Source organism: Pinus tabuliformis, chromosome 1_2 (genome assembly GCF_031772625.1).
Source record: "Pinus tabuliformis cultivar Carrire ecotype Pingquan chromosome 1_2, CPIR1, whole genome shotgun sequence".
Lineage (NCBI taxonomy): Eukaryota > Viridiplantae > Streptophyta > Pinopsida > Pinales > Pinaceae > Pinus > Pinus tabuliformis.
The window spans coordinates 665,128,895-665,133,800 of NC_142298.1; the positions used below are offsets into that span (position 1 = coordinate 665,128,895).

General features: G+C 34.2%; 1 long non-coding RNA gene across 1 annotated transcript; it reads right to left on the reverse strand.

The window, feature by feature from the left end:
- Nucleotides 1-3,278: 3,278 nt before the first annotated feature.
- LOC149207447 (uncharacterized) lies at nucleotides 3,279-3,879 on the reverse strand. Its single transcript, XR_016252012.1, has 2 exons — nucleotides 3,831-3,879; nucleotides 3,279-3,512 (listed from the first exon to the last, which is right to left on the reverse strand). It is a non-coding gene; the product is annotated as an uncharacterized LOC149207447 (long non-coding RNA).
- Nucleotides 3,880-4,906: the final 1,027 nt, after the last annotated feature.

Below are 4,906 nucleotides of genomic sequence, written 5' to 3' on the forward strand. Positions count from 1 at the left end.
TGATTTAAGTTTAGTAAAATTATTTACAAAACTGTAATTTTTTTTTAATATCCTTACCAATTGGTTTGCTGGAGAAGCAAGTGTCCCATCTGATCCATGCATAAGTAGAGGTTTTGATGAGCTAGTGTTATGCTTTAATGCACCCACTAGACAACACATAGCTAGGTGTCTAAGTAGATGGTGTTGAGAGTGCAGAGCTTAGGGAAGGGCCAACATTATTCACTGTTCTAGAACTAATTGCAGGACCGGAAGAGGAACAAGGCTGCTTCCTTTTTCTTTCATTTTAACTCTTGGAGGCATATTTTCAAGATCACAACATGGAAAATATAAGCCCCATTTCAAATGGAAAAGATGAAATCTTGTAGCTTTGACATTTTGGAGTGAATTCCCTTCATCTAACTAGAAACAACATAAAAACTATTATCATTTTCTAGATGGTGGATGGAATTATATCGTATGTACTAGTACCTATCTACACCATAACAAACATTTACAACCCAGCTAAATATTCTTGAGATTCGTAGAATTCGACACAATTATCTTTATTGAATTGGTATTTTTTGCACTAGAACTTGGTGCCATCATACATTCAGTATAATCTCAATATGGGAGGATTTTTTTGTTGTTAGGACTAACATGCAAAGTAGACAGGTGCATTCTACATTCAGAAAATAAAAGTGCATTATGCAACCTAAATAGGGTGGTGGTGACCCATTAACTTGTTTTAGGTATTGTACCTGTGTAATGTCATCTTGAAACTAAACAATGCATTAAATGTATTGGAATATAGATACTAGCTCATACACATCTAAATCAGAGTCCATATCCTCCTCAGAGGTTGCATATCCCAGGGTTACCCAAAATGGCTAATATATTACATATTGAAATTGATATTTACAACCTTGAACATATCAAACCAAGTTTTAGATAGAGATTTGGACAAGTTGTAAATACAAAGAAAAATTTGTTCCCTCATAGACAATGTCCATTCCTTATAAAAGGCCTCCGAAAGTTCTTTTATAGGATTAAGGTGAAAGGCCCATGGAACACAAATTCTTGCATTTCCCATATGTAACATAGATTAGAAGATAATCATTTCACCACAGAAAAATAATATTTGAAGTTATAAATTGTAGAAGTGTTTTCCTAAACTCTCCCAGATCCACCTTAATCTTGGATTTATCAAACACAGGGAGGGATCAAATCCCTTGAAGTGTAAAGAGATCTAGGGATAGATATAATTCATATAATATTATTTCTATATCTGTAAATGCACTTTCTCTCTTTTTATATATCTATATAGCTACTTTTATATGTAAAATTCATATCGCTCTTTCATTTATATATGGATATTTTTAGTTCTGTTGTATCTATATTTGATCAACATATAATATTATTACTCTAATTTCTGACAAGTAGTATAATTTTGTTTTCAATCCTAACATATGATGACATCAGTGTTACCCACATGAAAGCAACATCCCCATATTGGGTTCTAGAAGCACCTTTCAATGCAATTAAATAGGTTTTTAAAGCCTAAATGTATATGCCAAATTCTTTCTTCTATTTTTACATTAACACGATGCCATGGATATTCTATCAGAAATGGTGACTTTAGATCTTTCAATTTTTGTGCAAGAAAGGTCATCAATACTTTGATAGGGAAGAAATTGTGCATCCTTGGATATCCTACCTATGAAATTGAATCATAATCTCCCACTAATCCGAAATGGATCCTTATATAATTTATTTGAATGCAAAAATGGAGCTATTGGTATATAGGGCCCATCTTAAGATTAGATCTTGTTTTGGTGATTTTGGGATGTAAAAATTCCAAATCCCATCTTGGTTATTTAATGGTTGCTTTCGGGGTCAAAATTTTGTCAATGTAGTTCTCAACCTCTCGACATTTTTCTACACATCAAGATCTTTCTAATGGTGCCAAGATCATCTCAACTAGAGTTTGTATGCAAAAGTTATGCCTTTCATAAGTTGACCCATGTTGTTGATCAATTCAGTACCAAGTGGCTCTTACATTAATCACACATATGGAGCTAGTCACATGTGCACTTTCAAGAATATTATACAGGGCCGAAGACCTTAACTCTAACCTTAGATGACTATCAAGACATGTTAAATACTAGGTTTCTCATAAAGTAAGGGTTCTATTCTTGTTGTATTAAATATGGTTCCATAGTTTAGCACAGAAAGGAAGTGGAATGTTAGGGTTCAATAGAGGAAGTAGAAGACCTTGTAACAACCATACAAGTGACACTATTAGTCAAAACTCCATATTGATTTTACCATTTTTTTGTATTCACATTTTCATATCTGAGAAGAAAAGAGAAAGATGTAGTACTCCTCACCTTGTGGCCAAGTTTTCTAATACTAGATTTTCCTAGGTACATATTCTATTCATTGGGTGGATTCTCTGGTATTTGTTTTAGCTTATTTTATCTTGGTTCTAAATTTCAACATATTCTGGTGTTCTTAGTGCTAATATAACAATACCAAATCTTAACCTTAAGCAAAAAATTATATAAAAGAAAGTTTATAAAAGGTTGCGAGATCTATTCTGATAAACTACTGCAGTGGAATATCCATGGTGGTTTATAGATCATCCATATGAGAAATTGTAATATCCATAAATTTTCTTAAAGAAAGAAATATCCAAACCCTAGTCATGGAAGAGGAGTACAATAACAACCCAAGATATGAAAATGAGAGGATTTCAAAGCTAAAAGCACAAGTCTCTGACATCTCTCACAACACGGTGATCCTCATTAACACTTTGATGCATAAACCTATTTTCTAGTAGTATAAGAAAATACGAATTAAAACCAATCACAAAAGCTCTGAAAGCAAGACAAAATTGGATATTTATTCAAAAATATTCTTCCAAGTCAATAACACAACACAAGTTTATGAAAATATATAGGTTCCAAATATAAGAAAAAGGCATATAGAGCCTTGAATATAATTTATACTATCCTTATCCTTGAGTTTCTATTACCTTTTTTCTATTCGTTCTACCTTTTAATTGGAATTTTTGGAGAGGCTCGAGGAACTCGAATGGAATGTGCATCTCACTATGTAATTATTTCTTTTTTTTAAATGAACTACAATACCTTTTACAAAAAAGGAAAAAGGCCAACAAACCCTTAGTTCATTGGTGAGATTTTATGGAGGGTTGAGCCAACTACTCGGGTTCCATTATTGTTATTGTTTGCCCCACCCAAATGGAAAATTCCTATTTTTTTTAACCAATACAAATGGACAGGACGTGCAATCTGTGACTTGTCTGTAAACTAATGAGTCCCATTGCCCCTAGCAAGAGGTTCATGCGCGAGTGGATCATCGTCATCATCTGAAAATCCTTGCACTTGTACATGACTTAGTTGCTGGAACTTCATGGGCCTTGCTCCTCCCTTCTTGAACAACTTTTTCCCCAAAGAAACAGCAATGCCTATAGCTCCCACTGCAATTACTACAGAGACAAATGGAACAAGCCACTATAGGAAAATTAAGGATATCATTATTACTATTGTATGTTTTCATAGTTACAAGAAAACTTAGAAGTAAAATCCTTTTTCATTTTTAAAAGGAAAATTTGTAAACTTGACCTATTCCAAATCTCATACGTAATTAATAGAAATAAGTAGAATTTTTTTTTATGCCACTTTCAGATAAAGTGACAAAGGAAGTCATAAGAAATATGATAAATATTGTGGGTTTCCATGGCATGATAAAAATGTGCATTTCATGGAATAGAGCAAAAGTAATTAGACATATTTAGTAAACATCTTCACAGGAATAACTAGTATATGTACCTCATTTCCTCCATCTGTGTATTCCATTGCCTCAGTGCTTGGTGCTGTGTTATTAGGGACATTTTGTAAAGATAAGGATTATAAGATGTGAGAAACAATAAAAAAATGGGCACTACAAGAATCTCAGAGAGCATTGATCATGGATGATTGTGAGTCTACATTGCCTATGGTATCAAATCAATTTCAATTATAACCATTAAACATGTAATTCCATGGTAAACATAATCATTTGCATCCACCATATATCTCAATAAACTGTGTTTCCCTTGTAGGAAACTTTCCTCTGTAAAGTTCATAGAAATAAAAAAATTGTTGACACCTAATCATCAGGAATATTCGGTGAATAAATAAAATCAATGTAAATAAATAATAAGAGACATGAATAGTCATCGGGAGATGAAGTGAACAGTCTCCCTCATGTATATAATGAAGACCAACCTGAAGGAATAATACATACGAATCAATTTTTCTTTGAGGAGTTACTGCCTGGACTGACATGGTATCAGAGGCAGTTCCCAAAATAGTTGTAACTCCCTTCTGCCTACTACTCTCTGTCCACTGCCTACTGCTCTCTGTCCACTATCTGCTGCACTCTCTGTCCCTCCACATTTGCTGCCACTCTGTAATCACTACCATCCGTTGAAGAACCATGCGTGAATCAGGTTCCTTGGCTGGGATCTGCATGTGAATCAGTTGTGTATCAACACTGGTGTCAAAATTTTTTGAACTATACACTATACGCTGGTCCTTTGAAGGGGGGATTCAAAACCCATCATGGCAAGAAAAGCCTACGGTCCAAAGGGCCACCATCGCACCAGTCTGCTGGTTTTTTAGGATTTTGCAGTTGGCTACTTGGAGGCAGACCGTTTACACAAGGATTTCTTGAAAGAAGGAAGAGGTCGAGCTGATTGGGAATGACGAGGAATGTTGCTCCAGTTATTGTGTTGGTATATACCTCTGCTATATGCGTTGAACTGTTTTAACGCTGGTGGCCTATGTTAAATGGCATATATTAAATGGTATGCATTGAATATTGAAATTTGATGAAGCTTTGTCTTTGTATATTCCGATTTGAA